Raw genomic sequence first — 10,069 nt, 5'->3', positions numbered from 1 at the left:
GCCATACATCAACATGAATCCACCACAGGTATACACGTGTTCCCCATCCTGAACCCTCCTCTCTCCTCCCTCCCTGTACCATCCCTCTGGGTTGTCTCAGTGCACCAGCCCCAAGCATTCAGTATCATGCATTGAACCTGGACTGGCGATTCATTTCACATATGATATTATACATGTTTCAGTGCCATTCTCCCAAATCATCCCACCCTCTCCCTCTCCCACAGAGTCCAAAAGACTGTATAGCTTTGACTAGATGGAACTTTGTTGACAAAGTAATTTCTCTGCTTTTTAATATGCTGTCTAGGTTGGTCATAACTTTTCTTCCAAGGAGTAAGCGTCTTTTAATTTCATGGCTGCAGTCACCATCTGCAGTGATTTTGGAGCCCAAAAAATAAAGTATGTCACTGTTTCCACTGTCTCCCCATCTATTTGCCATGAAGTGATGGAACCAGATGCCATGATCTTAGTTTTCTGAATGTTGTGTTTTAAGCCAACTTTTTCACTCTCCTCTTTCACTTTCATCAAGAGGTTCTTTAGTTCTTCTTCACTTTCTGCCATAAGGGTGGTGTCATCTGCATATCTGAGGTTATTGATATTTCTCCCAGCAATCTTGATTCTAGTCTTTTATAACTTCATGAAAATAATGAATTAGGCTAAAATGCACTCTAATAGTTTATAGACTTCAAGACCAGTGTTTTTAGTATATAAAAATATGTTTTTACAGAGGAAAGAAACAGAACTTGCAAGTAGGCGTTTTAAACGTAAGTGTCTATAGCTACAAAATTCTGTTCTTGGTAGCATTTATGTTTTGGGGGAGTCTCCCAGTCTTCAAAGGACAAAGCAGAGAGTAGAATCAGTGTAAGATGTCCACAGTTTGTAAGCAGAGGCTCTGAAGATTTGCAACATCCTGATAAGATGCCTTCAGTTCCTTAACATTGCACACAAATTATGTGATTTATGTTGTATATTTCTCGGTCCACTTACCAGTTATCCTGTCATTTTCTGCTCTACTGATCAAATACTGAATGTCTATACATCTGAGCAGAGGATCCACAGGGTTGCGGTCAGTCAAAAGAGAACAAACTGCCAGCAAAACCTTTGAAATTGTCAAAGATACTCTGTTTGTCTTTAAGGATGTCCAGACAGATGATTCCTGGACTGTGGGTGTTGCTGTTATAGGTTCTGGTGCAGAACATAGTAGTATATTTTTAAAACTTTTATTTATTTGTTTTTGGCTGTGTTGGGTCTTCATTGCTGTGCTCTCTAGTTGCAGAGCGGAGGCTACTCTCTAGTAGTGCACGGGCTTACTTTCTTGTGGTGCACGGGCTTCTCGTTGCAGTGGCTTCTTTTGTGGGGGAGCCCAGGGCCTAGGGTGCGCTGACTTCAGTAGTTGTGTCATGTGGACTCAGTGGTCGTGGCTCCTGGACTCTAGAGCACAGGCTCAATAGTTCTGGCACACCGGCTTATTTGCTGCAAGGCACATGGAATCCTCCCGGATCAGGGATCAATCACGAGTCTCTTGCATTGGCAGGCTGATTCTTTACCACTGAGCCACCAGGGAAGCCACACATTGCCATATTTAAAATAGATAGCCCACAATGACCTACTGTGTAGCACAGAGAACTCTACTCAATACTCCATACTAACCTAAATGGGAAAAGAGTTTGAAAAAGAAGAGATACATGTATATGTACAACTGAATCACTTTTCTATATACTTGAAACTAGCCAAACATTTTAGCCAGCTTATATTCCAATACAAAATAAAAAATTTAAAAAGAAATATTTGGTGTGGACAATAAGATGAAAATGCGATATCCAGAAAGAACATATCACTTTCACATACAGAACCTGGTGGAACAAGTGTGGTCGATCTCCACTTATCAGTGTTGTCTCCATTGGCCCAGCAGTGAAGTTAAGAGGGGAGAATCAAGGTTATTTCAGCTAGCTCCTTCTGAGTTCTTATGGTGCTAGTGGATAACTTAGCAGTGGTTTTGCTGGAGTGTGGTGCTTTTCTTCTGGGTGGCAGAAATTTTTCTCACTTGTTTTTAGGCTTTGGAGTAGCTGGATTTCGCCAATCTGTGTCTGAATTAGCACATCGGCCTGTGGCTCTCATCATGAGACATTCACCAGATTTGATATCTTGGAGATGTTATTTCTTGGAAAATTCTGCTGCCTGCTCAGCCCAGTCCCTGGATGCTATGGTTGTTGGGGAAGTGAGGAAGAGACAGGGAGGGCAAAAAGGAAGCCAAGGAAGTTCAGGCCAAGAGTGTGGAACATTGAGAGTTGGACAGGATTGTCTGCAATAAACATTTAATACATGTTTCCTTGAGAATTTATATGATAGTATTTTAGAGAATTATACCTAGATGAATATATCTGGATCATAGTGTATATGTAGGTATAATTTGATCAAGTACTCATACAATGGAGATGATGTAACTTTCACTATAATCCTTGTAGGTTTCTCTTTCATAAATAATTGTTAGCTAATATTTGGTCATCTATCAGGTGTGGAATGGCATCTCTTTGCTGTTTTAACTTAATATTTTTTAGTTGCTATTGAGTTGAGCATCTCTCTATACATTTAACAATTATGATTTATTATGGGATATTGAGTATTGGTCTCTGTGCTATACAATAGGACTTTGTTGTTTATCCATTCTCTGTATAATAATTTGCATCTGCTAGTCCCAAATTCCCAATCCAACCCTCACCCCCCACTTCTCCTAGGCAACCATAAGTCTTTTTTTTAATTAATTAAAATTTTTTATTGAAGGATAATTGCTTTATGAAATTTTGTTGTTTTCTGTCAAACTTCAACATGAATCAGCCATAGGTATACATGTAACTCCTCCCTTTGAACCTCCCTCCCATCTGCCTCCCCATCCCATCCCTCTAGCTAGGTTGATACAGAACCCCTGTTTGAGTTTCCTGAGCCATACAGCAAATTCCCATTGGCTATGAAATTTACATATGGTAATATAAGTTTCCATGTTATTTTTTCCATACATCTCACCCTCTCCTCCCCTCTCCTATGTCCATAAGTCTATTCTCAATGTTTCTCCATTGCTGCCCTTAAATAAATTCTTTAGTACCATTTTTCTAGATTCCATATATATGCATTAGAGTATGATATTTATCTTTCTCTTTCTGACTTACTTCACTCTGTATAATATAGATTCTAGGTTCATCCACCTCATTAGAACTGGCTCAAAGCGTTCCTTTTTATGGCTGAGTAATATTCCAATGGGTATATGTACCACAACTTCTTTATCCATTCATCTGTCAATGGACATCTAGGTTGCTGCCATGTACTAGCTATTGTAAATAGTGCTGCAATGAACAATGGGACATGTGTCTTTTCACTTTTTGTTTCATAGTTTTTAAAGGAATCTCCATACCATCTTCCATAGTGGCTGTATCAATTTACATTCCCACCAGCAGTGCAAGAGCATTCCCTTTTCTTCACACCCTCTCCAGCATTTATTGTTTGTAGACTTTTTGATGATGGCCATTCTGACCAGTGTGAAGTGATATCTCATTGAGTTTTGATCTGCATTTCTCTAATGATGAGTGATTCTAAGTAGGAAAAGGAGTACATCAAGGCTGTATATTGTCACCCTGCTTATTTAATTTATATGCAGAGTACGTCATGAGAAACGATGGGCTGGAGGAAGCACAAGCTGGAATCAAGATTGCTGGGAGAAATATCAGTAACCTCAAATATGCAGATGACACCACCCTTATGGCAGAAAGTGAAGAGGAACTAAAGAGCCTCTTGATGAAAGTGAAACAGGAGAGTGAAAAAGTTGGCTTAAAGCTCAACATTCAGAAAACGAAGATCATGGCATCTGGTCCCATCACTTCATGGGAAATAGATGGGGAAACAGTGGAAACAGTGGCTGACTTTATTTTTCTGGGTTCCAAAATCACTGCAGATGGTGACTGCAGCCATGAAATTAAAAGACACTTACTCCTTGGAAGGAAAGTTATGACCAATCTAGACAGCATATTAAAAAGCAGAGACATTACTTTGTCAACAAAGGTCTGTCTAGTCAAGGCTATGGTTTTTCCAGTGGTCATGTATGGATGTGAGAGTTGGACTATAAAGAAAGCTGAGCGCTGAAGAATTGATGCTTTTGAACTGTGGTGTTGGAGAAGACTCTTGAGAGTCCCTTGGACTGCAAGGAGATCCAACCAGTCCATCCTATAGAAAATCAGTCCTGGGTGTTCATTGGTAGGACAGATGTTGAAGCTGAAATTCCAATACTTTGGCCACCTGATGCGAAGAGCTGACTCATTGGAAAAGACCCTGATGTTGGGAAAGATTGAGGGCAGGAGGAGAAGGGGACAACAGAGGATGAGATGGTTGGATGGCATCACCAACTCAATGGACATGGGTTTGGGTGGACTCCGGGAGTTGGTGATGGACAGGGAGGCCTGGCATGCTGTGGTTCATGGGGTCACAAAGAGCTGGACATGACTGAGCCACTGAACTTAACTGAACAATGAGTGATGTTGAGCATCTTTTCATGTGTTTGTTAGCTATCTGTATGTCTTATTTGGTGAAATGTCTGTTTAGGTCTTTTTCCTACTTTTTGATTGGGTTGTTTGTTTTTCTGGCATTGAGTTGTATGAGCTGCTTGTATATTTTAGAGATTAATCCTTTGCCAGTTGTTTCATTTGCTATTATATTCTGAGGGTTGTCTTTTCACCTTGCTTATAGTTTCCTTTGCTGTGCAAAAGCTTTTAAGTTTAATCAGGTCCCACTTGTTTACTTTTGTTTTTATTCTCATTACTCTAGGAGGTGAGTCATAGAGGATCTTGCTTTGATTTATGTCATTGAGTGTTCTGCCTATGTTTTCCTCTAAGAGTTTTATAGTTTCTGATCTTACATTTAGGTCTTTAATCCATTTTGAGTTTATCTTTGTGTATGGTGTTAGGACCGAGAAGGCAATGGCACCCCACTCCAGTACTCTTGCCTGGAAAATCCCATGGATGGAGGAGCCTGGTAGGCTGCAGTCCTTGGTGTCGCTAGGAGTCGGACACGACTGAGTGACTTCACTTTCACTTTTCACTTTCATGCATTGGAGAAGGAAATGGCAACCCACTCCAGTGTTCTTGCCTGGAGAATCCCAGGGACAGAGGAGCCTAGTGGGCTGCCGTCTCTGGGGTCTCACAGAGTTGGACACGACTGAAGTGACTTAGCAGCAGCACGGTGTTAGGAAATGTTCTAATTTCATTCTTTTACATGTAGCTGTCCAGTTTTCCCAGCACCATTTATTGAAGAGGCTGTCTTTGCCCCATTGGATATTTTTGCCTTTTTGTCAAAAATAAGGTACCCATTGGTGCATGGGTTTATTTCTGGGCTTTCTATCTTGTTCCATTGGTCTGAATTTCTGTTTTTGTGCCAGTACCACACTGTCTTGATGATTGTAGCTTTGTAGTATAATCTGAAGTCAGGAAGGTTGATTCCTCTAGCTCCATTATTCTTTCTCAAGACTGCTTTGGCTATTTGGGGTCTTTTGTATTTCCATATGAATTGTGAAGTTTTTTGTTCTGGTTTTGTGAAAAATATCATTGGTAATTTGATAGGGACTGCTTTGAATCTGTAGATTGCATTTGGTAGTATAGTCATTTTCACAGTATTGATTCTTCCTACTCAGGGACATGGAATATCTCTCCATCTGTTTATGTTGTCTTTGATTTCTTCTGTTAGTGTCTTATAATTTTTTGTGTACAGTTCTTTTGTCTCCTTAAGTAAGTTTATCCCTAGATATTTAACTCTTTTTGTTGCAATGGTTAATGGAATTGATTCCTTGATTTCTCTTTCTTTTTTTTCATTGTTAGTATATAAAATGCAAGTGATTTCTGTGTATTGATTTTGTATCCTGCAACTTTGCTAAATTCACTGATTAGCTCTAGTAATTTTCTGATACTATCTTTAGGGTTTTCTATGTATAGTATCATGTCATCTGCAAACAGTGAGAGCTTTACTTCTTTTCCTATCTTGATTTCTTTTATTTCTTTTTCTTATCTGATTGCTGTAGCTCGGACTTCCAGAACTATGTTGAATGATAGTGGTGAAAGTGGATACCTTTGTCTTGTTTCTGATCTTAGGGGAATATTTTTAGTTTTTCATCATTGAGAATAATGTTTACTGTAGACTTATCATATATGGCCTTTACTATGTTGATGTAGGTTCCTTCTCTGCCCATTTTTTGAAGAGTTTTAATCATAAATGATTATCTGGATCATGAAGATCTTTTTGTACAGTTCTTCTGTGTATTCTTGCCACCTCTTCTTAATATCTTCTGCTTCTGTTAGGCCATACCATTTCTGTCCTTTATTGAGCCCATCTTTGCATGAAATGTTCCTTGGTATCTCTAGTTTTCTTGAAGAGATCTCTGGTCTTTTCCATTATATTGTTTTCTTCTCTTTCTTTGCACTGATCACTGAGGAAGGCTTTCTTATCTCTCCTTGCTAGTCTTTGGAACTCTGCATTCAAATGTGTATATCTTTACTTTTCTCCTTTGCTTTTGGCTTCTCTTCTTTTCACAGCTATTTGTAAGGCCTCCTCAGACAGCCATTTTGCTTTTTTGCATTTCTTTTTCTTGGGGATGGTCTTTATCCCTGTCTCCTGTACAATGTCACGAACCTCCGTCCGTAGTTCATCAGGCACCCTGTCTATCAGATCTAGTCCCTTAAATCTATTTCTCACTTCCACCGTATAATCAGTAGGGATTTGATTTAGGTGATACTTGATGGTCTAGTGGTTTTCCCTACTTTCTTCAATTTAAGTCTGAATTTGGCAATAAGGAGTTCATGGTCTAAGCCACAGTCAGCTCCTGGTCTTGTTTTTGCTGACTGTATAGAGCTTCTCCATCTTTGGCTGCAAAGAATATAATCAATCTAATTTTGGTGTTGACCATCTGGTGATGTCCATGTGACATCCATGTCACATGTCCATGGATGTCCATGTGATATCCTCTTGTGTTGTTCAAAGAGCGTGTTTGCTATGACCAGTGCATTTTCTTGGCAAAACTCTATTAGTCTTTTCCCTGCTTCATTTTGTACTCCAAGGCTGAATTTGCCTGTTACTCCAGGTTTTCTTGACTTCTTACTTTTGCATTCCAGTCCCCTATGATGAAAAGGACATCTTTTTTTGGATATTAGTTCTAGAAGGTCTTATAGATCTTCATAAAACTGTTCAACTTCAGCTTCTTCAGCATTACTGGTTGGGGCATAGACTTGGATTACTATGATATTGAATGGTTTGCCTTGGAAACAAACAGAGATCATTCTGTTATTTTTGAGATTGCATACAAGTACTGCATTTCAGACTCTTGTTGACTATATTGGCTACTCCACTTCTTCTAAGGGATTCTTGTCCACGGTAGTAGATATAATGGTCATCTGAGTTAAATTCACCCTTTCCAGTCCATTTCAGTTTGCTGATTCCTAAAATGTCGATATTCACTCTTGCCATCTCCTGTTTGACCACTTCCAATTTCCCTTGATTCATGGACCTAACATTCCAGGTTCCTATGCAATATTGCTCTTTACAGCACTGGACCTTGCTTCCATCACCAGTCACATCCACAAGTGGGTGTTGTTTTGCTTTGGCTCCGTCTGTTCATTCTTTCTGGAGTTGTTTCTCCACTGATCTCCAGTAGCATATTGGGCATCTACCAACCTGGGGAATTCATCTTTCAGTGTCCTGTCTTTTTACCTTTTCATACTGTTCATGAGGTTCTCAAGGCAAGAATACTGAAGTGGCTTGCCATTCCCTTCTCCAATGGACCAACATTTTGTCAGAACTCTCCACCATGACCTGTCTGTCTTGGGTGGTCCTACATTCATGGCTAATAGTTTCATTGTGTTAAACAGGGCTGTGGTCCATGTGATTAGATTGGCTTGTTTTCTGTGATTGTGGTTTTCAGTCTGTCTGCCCTCTGATGGAGAAGGAGGAAACTTGCTGATGGGTTAGACTGAGGGGGAAACTGGGTCTTGTTCTGATGGGCAGGGCCATGCTCAGTAAATCTTTAATCTAATTTTCTGTTGATGGGCAGGGCTGTGTTCCCTCCCTATTGTTTGACCTGAGGCCAAACTATGGTGGAGATAATGAAGATAATCGTGACCTCCCTCAAAAGATCCCATGCATGTAGTGCTACACTCAGTGCCCCCAGCCCTGCATCAGGCCACCACCCAACCATGCCTCTGCTGGAGACCCCCAGACACCCAGAGCAAGTCCAGGACAGTCTCCTGTGGGGTCACTGCTCCTTTCTCCTGGGAGCTGGTGCACAAAGTTCTGTTGTGGCCTCCAAGAGTCTATTTCCCAGTCCTGTGTAAGTTCTGGAAGCTCTATGGTGGGGTTAATGATGACCTCCCCCAAGAGGGTTTGTGCCATACGCAAGTCTGCTGCACCCAGAGCCCCTGTCCCTGCACAGACCACCGCTGACCTGTAACTCAACAGGAGATGCTCAAACACAGTTCTGTCTCAGTCTATGTGGGGTCCCTGGGTCCTGGTGCACACAAGATTTGTTTGAGCCCTCTGAGCATCTCTGGTGGGAATGGGGTTTAATTCTAAATGTGAATTTGCCCCTCCTACCATCTTGCTGGGGCTTCTCCTTTGCCCTTGGACGTGGAGTATCACCTCACAGCCATTCCATCGCCTACCGTATTACTGGGGTTTCTCTGACCTTAGACGTGGGGTATCTCTTCATGGCTGCTCCAGCAAAACATAGCTGCTGCTCCTGACCTTGGACATGGGATATCTCCTCTGGCTACTTGCTGCACGGTGGCAAGCTGTACAAAAAGATCTTTACCACCCAGATAATCACGATGATGTGATCACTCACCTAGAGCCAGACATCCTGGAATGTGAAGTTAAGTGGGCCTTAGGAAGCATCACTACGAAGAAAGCTAGTGGAGGTGATGGAATTCCAGTTGAGCTATTTCAGATCCTAAAGATGATGCTATGAAAGTGCTGCACTCAATATGCCAGCAAATTTGGAAAACTTAGCAGTGGCCACAGGACTGGAAAAGGTCAGTTTTCATTCCAATCCCAAAGAAAGGCAATGCCAAAGAATGCTCAAACTACTGCACAATTTCACTCATCTTGCACACTAGCAAAGTAATGCTCAAAATTTCTCCAAGCCAGGCTTCAGCAATACGTGAACCATGAACTTCCAGATGTTCAAGGTGGATTTAGAAAAGGCAGAGGAACCAGAGATTAAATTGCCAACATCTGCTGGATCATTGAAAAAGCAAGAGAGTTCCAGGAAAACATCTACTTCTGCTTTACTGACTATGCCAAAGCCTTTGACTATGTGGATCAGAATAAACTCTGGAAAATTCTGAAAGAGATGGGAATCCCAGACCACCTGACCTGCCTCCTGAGAAATCTGTATGCAGGTCAGGAAGCAACAGTTAGAACTGGACATGGAACAACAGACTGCTTCCAAATTGGGAAAGGAGTACATTAAGGCTGAATATTGTCGTTTAGGTCTTTTTCCTACTTTTTGATTGGGTTGTTTGTTTTTCTGGCATTGAGTTGTATGAGCTGCTTGTATATTTTAGAGATTAATCCTTTGCCAGTTGTTTCATTTGCTATTATATTCTGAGGGGCTGTCTTTTCACCTTGCTTATAGTTTCCTTTGCTGTGCAAAAGCTTTTAAGTTTAATCAGGTCCCACTTGTTTACTTTTGTTTTTATTCTCATTACTCTAGGAGGTGAGTCATAGAGGATCTTGCTTTGATTTATGTCATTGAGTGTTCTGCCTATGTTTTCCTCTAAGAGTTTTATAGTTTCTGATCTTACATTTAGGTCTTTAATCCATTTTGAGTTTATCTTTGTGTATGGTGTTAGGACCGAGAAGGCAATGGCACCCACTCCAGTACTCTTGCCTGGAAAATCCCATGGATGGAGGGAGCCTGGTAGGCTGCAGTCCTTGGTGTCGCTAGGAGTCGGACACGACTGAGTGACTTCACTTTCACTTTTCACTTTCATGCATTGGAGAAGGAAATGGCAACCCACTCCAGTGTTCTTGCCTGGAGAATCCCAGG

The sequence above is a fragment of the Bos mutus genome, chromosome 5 (genome assembly GCF_027580195.1).
Source record: "Bos mutus isolate GX-2022 chromosome 5, NWIPB_WYAK_1.1, whole genome shotgun sequence".
Taxonomy (NCBI): Eukaryota; Metazoa; Chordata; class Mammalia; order Artiodactyla; family Bovidae; genus Bos; species Bos mutus.
This window is presented reverse-complemented; position numbering follows the sequence as displayed.